A 12,087-nucleotide genomic window follows, 5' to 3' on the forward strand; every position below is an offset into this window, starting at 1 on the left:
GGTTAGAGGTGGGGCCCAACAAGCATTAAATACAGGGCATGTTTGCTTGTTTGAAAGGCTCCCTGGCTGGCACACACTGAGGGGATAGGCTGCTGCTTTCTGTCTGCTTGGTGTGTGTGACTATGTGTGTGTGACTGTGTGTGTATGTGTGTGAGTTTGTGTGAGTGTGTGTGAGTATGTGTGTGTGTGTGGGTGCAACACTGGTGCAGTGCCCGTCTGGGGGTGAATGATCTGGGCGCAGTAGGGCATCGCCGCTTTAAATCCAGCCCCTGAGGTCATGTGTAGAGTTCAGCTCGGATCGGAGCATTCTTCAGCCGGGGAGCAGCACAAGTGAGTGGATTTGCAGAATTGTAGCCCAAGCCTGGGGTGAGTGACTGCCACTAAACTTTGGCACGTTGCCATTCTATTTCTTTCTACAGTTTGTTTCGCTGCCTGTAACATTGCTCTTCATTCCCCACTCCCTACATGCACTTCATTGGGAATAATAGAATCATATAGTGTGTGGGGGAGGGGGTCTGACATGATGTTTAATTGTTTCTGTATCCGAATGCTAATGTAACAGCACAGAAGATGGACACACACAAGTGACACATTTAGTGAAGGGGGGGGGGGGTAATTACAGGTTGTGTTGGGCTTATCCTCCCGGTGACTCGGAGGCCTCTCACCCCTCTGCTTAGTCTGCTCTGCTGCCACGGATTGTAACGTTTCACACACTCGCACGGACTCGTCCATTTATAGATCTGTTCTGATTAACTGGGGCTCAGTTTGTTAAAGAGCCGCTTGGCGCCAGTCTGCTGACGTCTCACAATAAGACCCGTCTCTTGTCACTTCATATTTACCCAAAAAATCTTCAAACAGCGCCTTCCGAACGCTGCGATCCCTGCTCAGGAACTGAGGGGAAATGTGTGTCAGCTCAGCTGCACCCTCCTCATCTCCATACAATCCAATGGGAGGGATCCCAACTGGCTCATCTGCTCTCTTTAGCTGCCCCAGCAATGAAATAGAAGAGAAGCCATCTCTCTCTCTCCTGAGAATACATTGGAACCTGCACTTTCTGGGTCGCAATGTGTGGGATTGCCAAACAATGCAACATCAGGTAGCATATATATATATATATATATATATATATATATATATATATATATATATATATATATATATATATATATATATATATATATATATATATATATATATATATATATATATATATATAATAGATAGATAGATAGAAAAATACACAAAAGCCATGAATATATATTCATATGTTATATCCTTATAATTGGTGAGTTCTGATGCCATCAGTTATAAACAGTGAGTTCTGATGTCATTTCTGTCACATGACTCACTGAAATTTCTGTATTATAATAAATAAAGTATCCCCAGTTGCAAAATATGAAGATATAAGTTACCTCGGAGTTCCATGACTTGTATAAAAAACACTCGGACTTTGGCCTCCTGTTTTTATATGGTCATGAAACTCCTCTGTAACTTATAATATCCTTATATTTTACAAGAGGGGTACTTTATTCACTATATATATTACAAAAGCTAAACAAAAGATTTATACAGCCCACAAATAATGTGCATAGGCCTGCCAGTGGTACCTGTTGTCTATTTATGTGGCTCACCTGGCTAAGGCCATTACCCTATGCAAACACTCTCCGACTGACAAGGGCGTAAATGCTAAACACAAGCAGACTCCAGTGTGATGAGTCAATCCCTATAAAGATAAGCTTTATCCTCAATCTGCCGCCTGTAGCAAGCAAGACTCAGGGCGCCCTCTTCCCTTGTTCGTGTGGCTAGGCATGTCAGCACTCACGGGGTTAAACAGGGATGTTAGTATGAGCCAATATACAATGTACAGTTAGGGTTGGTCGGGGGATTCTAGGTTCCATGTGGGAGCAGGGGCATGACATTCTATCCGAACAAGAGGCTCCATGCGGGGCCCATCTGCTCAGCACACTTGTATTGATAACACAATTGAGTTTACATGGCAACACGAGATCCCGTTGATTGGGGACTACTTCATATCTTGTCTTTTCCCTTCTAAATGAATTATTTACAATGTAAGGCTGCTGCCCCTCTTGTTGTCACATACAAGGGAGATAAGTGTGCCCTGATCAGAGAGAGAACATATGGGAGAGGGCGAAAAGAAGGAGACAGATAGGCATCATTGTGTCATCTCCTCTCTGGGTGTCACTGTCCCTTCGCCCTGGCTGTGGCGCCACTGGGGAATCAAGTCGTGGCCACTAAAGTGGGATCAGGGCGAGCTCACTGCATTGTGTATTTGCGGGATGCTTTCTGTGCTGGGGCCTAATTGGGTTTATGCAGAATTCCTTTAATACATTTTGGAGGTTAACAATGGTTTCCAGAATTCTATGCTAGCCGCAGGTTTCCCAGACTATCAGGATGGGGGAAAATTAACCAATGAGTGTCAGGATAACATGGAAAATATAACGATTATTGGTAGCACTTTCTACATTTGTCAGACAAGCTTTGAAAAGTCAGAAGTGAAACACAAATTCAGCATTTGGGAAACTACAGCTCCCAGCCAGCAGCATTTATATGTGGACTGGATACCTGAGTGGGCAGCAAGGCCCATGTCTGTAATAATAAGAAAAGCTTGAGGGGACGCTGATACCCAGGCCAGTAATATAGCCTAGGAGCTTATCTAAGTGTGCAACTGATAGCTTCATAATCTTATTTTCTCCACAACTGTTGTAATATCTGAAGCATGTAGAAACTTTATAAAATATTGAAGGCATCGCTGCACCTAATAAGAATCATGTATTATGTACCAGCTGCACAGTACAGAAGGTCTTCCTATAAGCTGGCTCCATTTGGATTGATGGAAGGAAGCATTGCATACCTATTTCTTTGGGGTTGCGGGAATCACTGATTATTTTATAATTTAGAAATGTAAAATAAAATCAAGGCAAGCGCTGAACAGTAAACGAATGCACACCAGTGATGTCTTTCTTTTCATCTCTGCTTACTAATCTTTTGCCTTAACCATCTCCATTTATCAATTTCTTATCTATTCCCCTTACTTTAGAAACTATTAATCTATTGCACGTCTGTGTATTCTATTTCTCAGTCCATCACTCTGCTAAATATATCATACATTCCACAATGTTATCGTCCATAGTCTTTCGGTCTGTGTCTGTCAATTTCTTTTTTATCAATTATACAATGAAAATCTATCCGAATCTATCCACCTTCTAATCTATTTATCCACAATCTGGTTATGTGTTGCATGTGTCTATTCCTCTCGGTTTCGATATCAGTTATTTGTGTGTGTGTGTGTGTGTATATATATATATACATATATATATATATATATATGTGTGTGTGTGTGTGTGTATATATTAGTCAGCAATAGCTACATTTATATACTAATTATGTATTTGCTATAAATGCAGCTAAATAATTATCTGCACTTATTGATCAATAGATCAGTTTATCATCCATTTACTATCTCTCTGTCATCCGTCGTTCTTTGTATCTGGAAACACTCAGTGCATCGGAGTTGTATCTTTATGCCTATTCATTGTAACTATCCTAGTAGCAGGGTCATATCAGTTGGAGGACTGCATAGGTAGGTAGCTTGGGAGTGGGCAGTGCCCAGTGAGGAAGGCCTATGTTTCCCAGCTAATTGGTGCCAAGGAGGCAAGGGAAGTTGAGTGAAAAAAGCAGAGAGTGAGGAGGTGCTGCTGGGCTTGTGCTAGTCCCCTCTCTCTCCCTTTCATCTCTGCCCATCTTTTCTCATCATCACTGGGCTATTTTTAGTCTGGAGTCTCAGGCCTTGGCGCCAGGCCGTTTAGGAGCTGTCAGAGTTGCTCATATTCCCCATGTGACACCGAGCGCTCCTTCTCGGCCTCGCGCTCACAGGCAGTCAGAGGCTCCTGAGCCGGCAGTTGGGCAGCAAATGCAATTTGCTCTTCTCCATTGCTGGGTTGTCAATGTGACCTCAGCCAGCAGGGCTGCTGGTATCCTGTCCTGTCCACTTAGACAAATTGCAATTGATTGACGAGAAATAACAATTCTCACAAGGAGCAAAGCCTCCCCGACCCCTGGCTTCTCCTCCCTCAGCTAAACCTCTACTAAACATGGGATCTGGCTCAGTGCTCACTAGAGGAAATAAAAGCAAATCTCCCAAATCGCTCAGGCCATAGCCTACTGGCAGAAACACAAACCTCCTGCGGTCTATTTATATAATCTTCTTGTATCAGCATAATCAAGAAGGCCCCATTAGAAAACACAAGTATTTAAAGAAATATATTGTACAATATATTGCTGTGCAGTGCAAAATCCTGTCTTTCTGTAACCTTATAATGGAATATTCGGCATCTCACTTCCATCTGCTGGTGGCAGGCGCCTAGAGTGCCCATGTTTGCATAGATCCGACCTGCTTCTGCTGAACATGAAAAACTTAATGTAGCAAAAGAGCTCACAATCAAATTCGGTTTTAGCAATTGTGCCACTGATTATATGCACAGTCTGAGCCAGCCGTGTTATCAAGAAAACGTACTAAATATCAATTTAGGGTCCCAAAAACTTTGGGTGCAAGGCATTTTTTTAAATACACATAAAATGATACTATTTATCAGTTAGTTCTGCACTGGATCCCCAGCAGTTGGGTCTGGGTCCTCTATGTAGTTCAGTGGTACTACATAAGCACATAAATGCTATAGAGAAAGCCTAAAAACTTCTGTTAGTGGCTAGCTATGTATCTATCTCCCTTTGGGGCGATGTTTATCAATATATCTTTTAAACAACTTTTTAACATCACAAACTATGTCGATACTAGATAAATAAAGGATAGATCGATGATCGATAGATAGATAGATAGATAGATAGATAGATAGATAGATAGATAGATAGATAGATAGATAGATAGACAGAAAGACAGACAAATAGACAGATAGAAGCTTAAATATACCCTTTTGTATAATTGTAATCCTAATCAACTATGCTAGTACATAGCAGAAACAGGCACTGTATGCATGTGTAATTGTGTAATACAGGTAAAAAGAGCACAGTGAATGTGTAAAAGAGGGAATGAGAATGTATATATATATATATATATATATATATATATATATATATATATATATATACAACATACACATACATTTTATATATATATATATATAAAATATATATGTATGTTGTATATATATATATATATATATATATATATATATATATATATAATATATGTATATGTTCTTGAAGTAGAGAGACAGAAATAGAAGGAAAGGTAAGAAATCAAAGAAATATTGTTTATGTATGTTTACATTTGTCCACTTGAGCCTCTGCAAATGGCATAATTCATGTATTACCCCTTTCTAAAATTTTGTGGTTACATAGATTGAAAACTTCTTAGCCAGCTCTTCAGTGAGGGATGAGCAACATTGTCACCACGTGCACCTAAAGGGTTAATGCACCGTGGCAAATGGCTGTCACTGAAGTAGGGATAGTTGTTCTTATCTGTGGCCCTATTGTCCTTATTTATATACAAGATCTAACAATCTCTCCCTATTGATTTGAGTAGAAATGTGTGATTTTTTTGCCCCTCTCCCTGAAAAAAAATCCCCTCTACCTGAAAGGACAATCTGCAGAGCCTCGAGGGTTTTCTGGGATCTCAGGGAAGGCAATTTGGTCAGCATGAAAGAAAGCCCAGGCCAACAGGTGCAGTTCCGCTTGCTTATCTGTATTGTTACCTATATATCTATTGTTTCCATCGTGAGATATACAAGGACACAGGGGGCTTTGTACCAAGCACAGCCCTAATTAACAGGTGTCACTGCCTGTGAATCGGCCTCTTTATTTCATTCTGAAATATCCTTCCACTTATGATCAAGTTTAGACTTTATGCAGGATACTCTCAACATTTGGAGACATAGCTATTGATTTTCTGGACGCCACCAAAAATATACAGTACCATAAATCATATATACATCCTCTTGCCAAGGCAAGTAATCTGGATACAATTTCACCTTCTCTGTGGAATTTGCGATTCCTTTTGGGTTCACTCCACCCCAGCCACACAAAGTACACTGTTACCAGGAGTGTTTGGGACTGGGTTTAATTTGTTTTCTGTTGCAGCAGCGGTGTTTAGGTTTCTACCCTTTCTGCTTTGTGGAAGCCACAGGTTTCTGTAGTCCATAAGGCAATGAAACTTTTGCTATAAATATTTGTACTTTGCAAATCCCAGAGGTGATATGGCTTCTTATTTCTCAGTTAGGTTTATCATCTATGAAAATATTCTTAGGGGAACACAGAAAGATCACTTGCTGCTTTCTGTTTGATCTCTTTAAAACATTTCCCTTTCCCCCCAAACTTTAAATATACACTGGAATTACTTCCTCTGCTTTCATTAAGGGGATGAGGAAGACTATGTTTTCAAAAGACACAGAAATTATCTCCTTGGGACTGACTAAGCTGATTATTTAAAATAAAAAAAAAACGGTGTTTTTTTGTGAAACGGGGGATTAGATTTCTTTAAATTTAATTGCAAGTATAATAAATATTTTCGGTTGTGGCTGGGAAGGAGTCTATGGCGTTATAGTGTTACACTTGAAATAAACATCACATTTTCAACGTGCACATATTCCAGAGTGTAATCAACTGTAAACTTGAGCATTCAACATTTTAGTTTGGATGTAATGATAAAGTTCCAGGCGCAGGAATTATATTCTGAAAGATACTTGTGTGGCCGAAGCAAATATTCTAACATTCAGTTTTGCAAATATTCTCCAGCCTTTAGCTTTCAGAAATCCTTTGTTAAAATTCTAAACTATTAGCATTTCTAACGAGGGAAAATATGGCAACTTTAAATACACACAATATTGGACTAAATCAAAGTTACTTTCAACCTGAACAAGCATACACTTTAGTGCAGATTTATAATTTGGGCAATTGCACTTTTATTAGTGCAGAGTAAATTGCGAATTCGCTCATAACTCGAATGCAGATAAAATGCCCTTAAGTTCTATATCAAAAGGACCCCCCCCATCTTTCAGACAATCTAATCTACATCCAGGATTGAAATAGCTTGAGTCCAGTGTAGAGCAGATTTCTTTCAAACGATTTGTGCAGAAATTTGAATAGATGGAAATAAATAAACATAAAAGGAATGTCACAGAACATAAAGTTAATCTTGACTTCATTTTTACTTTTTTAAACTTTCTTTGTAGTTGCTGCCAAATAATCTCATTCTTTTGCCTTTCTCAAAATAAAAAAGAAATCGCCTTTGCAATTGTTTTGTCTTAATATAACTGATAATCACCACTATTTACACGTCACCACAAGCACACATTTTTAATAAAATCTCTTTCTATATCCTCGCCTTCCTTACCTGCCTAACGAATCGTCCAACACAATTCCAAGTCTTGTTGTGCTTCTAACAGGGAACCAGAGAGGGCGCTAGCGGTCGTAAATTAAAGCTACACTGCCTCGTAAACTACAATAATGTGTACTACCGGCGCAACTCATTTACTTACTTAAGAAACTGATTTGCGTCCCTTGCATTATCACAAGCTCAGTTTTTGTAACCATTTGTAACATATTCATATTTACCATTAAATAATAGTTAGAGATAGAGAGAGAGAGAGAGAGAGAGAGAGAGAGAGAGAGAGAGAGAGAGAGAGAGAGAGAGAATACAGCACAGTTCATTATATTGTTATTAACTATTAACTATTTTCAAGTAAGCCAGTTACAAATGCTGCTCTAAGTGTAACAGCTCAGCAAATATGTTATATATCTCGTTCAATTGCAATAAAAAAACACAGGCTGTTTGGATCGCATTAAATACATCAGCGGTCTATGGTGTCTGATAATAGCTTGAGAGAGTCTCTGAAGTTTCTTCCATACCTGCTTCCAGAGTGGGACAAAATTAATTTTCAAACTATACACAGGCTATACACAGGCATTTACATAGAGTTGTGGATGGGATAGAAATAAAGACATGGAAATAGGAAGATACACAGGTGACACAATGAAGTTCAATAGCTCTCTATAAAAAAGTAAACGATTGAAAGACAGACAAGAGGAGAAATCATTGACAAATAAAGAGACAGGAAGAGATATAACATTTATAGTAGACTGTAGACATACATTTATAGTAGACAGATATTTCGTAGAGAGATGGTTCGATATAAATTTTGATATAGATATACAGACAGACATACAGATGATATATTATATAGATGATAGATAGATAGATAGATAGATAGATAGATAATAGATAGATAGATAATAGATAGATAAATGATAGATAGATAGATAGATAGATAGATAGATAGATAGATAGATAGATAGATAGATAAATAGATAGATAGATAGATAGATAGATAGATAGATAGATAGATAGATAGATAGATAGACGATAGATAGATAGATAGATAGATAGATAGATAGATAGATGTCTAAAAAAATCAGAGGACCTTTGAAAAAGGGCAGACATATCTCTGTGTGTTTGTAGGACTTTGAGTGTACATGAATTGGAACTCGTATGCAGCTTTTCAAGTCCCCTATGTGATTATTTGAGGTGTAAGCTTTTTCTGAACTTCTATTCATTCACTGATTTTTGTGTAGCTGAACGTAGGCATGTGTGTGCTTCGGAAGGTTAGGCCAATATGATTTCAAAAGATATAGATCTGATACAGATTGCACATAAATATGATTGCAATGCTGGGACACTGTCCCTACAGGGTCTCAAATAAGCCCCAATCTACCCCACCCCTCCCATGTTCTCAATGTGCCTTACCACTGATGTTATGGCTGACCTGAAAGGAAGGGAAAAAGGAAAAAAAAGCGTGTCCTGTCCACTGCTGATGCATCTGCAATAAGGGTCGCACCGTGAGTTAGAGAGATTGCTCTGTGTTTAGGTTGAAGGCAGGTCCAGTTCAGGACACAGTGGCAAAGCTCAGCAGAGGTAAAAGAGTTTATTTGCAAAGCCTGGGCAGCAGCAGCGCTATATTGTCCATAATGACAGAGATGATATCTTGTAAATGACCAGGATAGCCTGAGAATAGAAAACGTATTATTTTTTCTGGCAGCACATCTAGCAGGCTGTATAAAATCGTTCTTTTCCACACTCCTCTGGATACACATTACCCCCACTCTTTCCCAATTCTCCCTCTCTTCTTTGATCATTGAGCTCTGACCTTGTTCTCAACAGTCCAGCAGGTTGATTGATTTTCAATTACAAAGTCTTCACTGAGTTGGGACTAAATTAACCCCTTTTCGTGTGTATGTCTTTTTTTTGTTATTTGTACTTGTCCAGTCCGTTGATACAGATATACCCATTAACCTCCCCCTTGTATCCCAACAAAGACACAATTTCTTATACGAGTAGAAACTATTTATTATAAACTGGAATATATAATATATTAATTGAGTTTTGTTCCATCAGCTTTCTGAAGGCTATTTTTCTTAAATATCACTATATTCAAAATTATTCAAAAGCTATTAACGAAACAAGGATTTGCAGAATTGCACTCCTTTAATCGTTTATCTAAACTCACCAAATGCATAAATGTTAGTTATTTATGGCAACAGACCCTGAACCGGTAGAGAGAGTTTAAACTGGATTTACTTTGGTCTAAAATAAGTTTTTGCGAGGATTGTTTACACCATTTGTTGCTAAGTAACTCAAACTCACCATTGTGACCCAGCATAAGCCATAATGTTTAATTCTACCAGATATTATTGTCACAAGGGATCCTCCCATTAATGGGAATAATTAAACAAGCCATAGCTGCCATACATCTTTGCTGAGTTTATATGTCAACTATTGCACTATACGCTTTGTGTCCTGCAAAATAAAATTTGGCTGCTTATCTAAACTGTAAGTTGTGCATTTTCTCTCAAAATGAATGTGGGTTGCTGAACCTATACAGTAGAAATATTTATCAAACAACAGGGGCCACACACAAACACCAGTTGCATTCACATAGTTTTGTAAACGTATTTTTTTTTTTTGATTTACAAATAGAAAATGAATCCAGGGGGATATGAATCCAGGGGGATATACCAATTGCATTTAGACCAATATTGCATTACCACGACCTTATCTTTGAATTAAAAATAAGATCATTCTTAATATATGTTTTCATTGGGATTTTACAGAGTCAAGTAGCTAAAAGTGTGCAGACCCCAGAGAGAATATTTTTCTTTTACAAAGTCCTGCTTCTAGAGGTTGTGAGAGGAAACTGGACAGGCATAAAATAACCCCCCTGTCTCTCAATAAATACATTTAAACTAAACAGGGGAAAACCCCCAACTAATCGAGAATAGTTTCCTGACAACCCCAAGGAGGAGAATTGGAAGCACAGCTTGCACTCACAGCCTCACCAACACGATGCCTAAATTCATTGACTTTCCTGCTCCAGATCTTCCTATATACTATTATATCATCGCTTCTTTCACATTTTTGCCCCAAGACTGTTTCATTGCTTTTCCTTTACCCCATGATTGTTTCATCGTTTTGCTTTGCCTTATAATGGGGGGTAGTTGAAGAATTTAACCCTTAATGTTCAGCGCACAGCCCCCAGGATTAAAAGCACTTCCAGATGGAGGAGCCTGCCAATCTGATTTAACATGAATAAATAATCGGCCAAAACAGATACAGGTGCAAGATTTCTCCTCCTAGAGTGTCAGTTTTCAGGTCTATTTTTAATCGCACTTGTCTTTCCTTCCTTTTTTTTTTCATTATCTCTGACTTCCAGGTCCTCCCTAATGTAATTAAGGTTTGGGAATGTTTAAACTTCTGCCAACGTGATTAGACAGATAGATAAGTGGACAGACAGATTATAGACGGCCAAATAAGAGACCATTATTTTTTATATGAACGTGCAGAAATCATCAGTGTGGGAGTTTAAGAAATTGAAGCCGTCAGTGCGCTGTTTTACCGATCTGTACTGATATTAGCGATCAATAGACGCTGCTGCTCTGAGGCAGCTCCAGACTGGCCGTAACTCCCCCACCAAGCACTGATCTAATGCTGCTCACAACCAGTCATCATTATTAATTGGCTTCCTAAGGTGCTGGGGGCGAATTAAGGACAGCGAGCTCCCTGGGGTGCCATTAGCTGTGTTGGTGATGTAATGAGGGATTTTATTCAACTTGACCCGCCATGAAATGGTTAATAACATGCCTGGCTTTAATTGAGGGATATCGGTATGGGCAGTAATGAGGATGGATATTCCTTAGCCCATTTAAAAACTCTTGCATTCCCTAGACAAGTGAATCATTTCCTTAACTCCTTCAGGACCCTGTGGCACAGAGGCGAGATTAGCGGGTTCATGCGTTTTAGCGCCGGCGCAGAAAAGCGAATGTCCATACTCCGGAGCCTGCAGCTTTACAGCGCTAATACCCCACGGGAATCCAGCATCATGCAGATGTGAGGGCAGGTGTAGGCGACTGAATGGTATCTGCTTCGTTTCTACAGCTGATTAGTATGGTAACTCGTTTACCCCTACACAAACACACTTGTGCATATATTATATTTATCCGTGCAAGTAGCTTCCAAGTACATTTGTACATAATTTAACTTCCATTGTCCATTGAATAAATATAAATAAACACACATACATGCCATCTCTACTGGGGGGCAGATATGTAGCACCCCCCATGGACTTGTCAGGAAAAGATTGCGGTTGATGTGGGTGCTAATAAGCAGCAGGGTCCCCTTTGGACCAAATGTAAAAATGTAAAACAAATAAATGAACATTTCCTCATTTCTGCAGTTCATTACCCAAAGCCAATATGGTGTTCTAAGGATTTCTGGGGGATGACTTGATAATGACAGGAGTTTTCCTTGCTATATTATTTATTAGTTCCACATTACAATGCATTTTATTCTTTATTAATTTGTTCCACATTACCCTGCATACTATTCTATAATAATATGTTCCACATTACCCTGCATATTATTCTCTTTTAACTTGTTCCACATCACCCTTGTGTTGTATACAAACTGTTGAGGAAACCAACAACAACATCACAGCAGAAATCACAAGGATGGACCTTTAAATGTAGAAAACAATTAGTATGGAGATTTGAATTGAGTACCAA

General features: G+C 38.9%; 1 long non-coding RNA gene across 2 annotated transcripts in view; it reads left to right on the forward strand.

The window, feature by feature from the left end:
• The first annotated feature begins 31 nt into the window (after nucleotides 1–31).
• The window catches only part of LOC108709610, a 28,396-nt gene continuing 16,340 nt past the window's right edge, over nucleotides 32–12,087 (forward strand). For both annotated transcript variants that reach the window (XR_005965861.1, XR_001934663.2), the window contains exon 1: nucleotides 32–366. This is a non-coding gene — a long non-coding RNA (uncharacterized LOC108709610). The remainder of the gene's footprint in view (nucleotides 367–12,087) is intronic.

The sequence above is a fragment of the Xenopus laevis genome, chromosome 2S (assembly GCF_017654675.1).
Source record: "Xenopus laevis strain J_2021 chromosome 2S, Xenopus_laevis_v10.1, whole genome shotgun sequence".
Taxonomy (NCBI): domain Eukaryota; kingdom Metazoa; phylum Chordata; class Amphibia; order Anura; family Pipidae; genus Xenopus; species Xenopus laevis.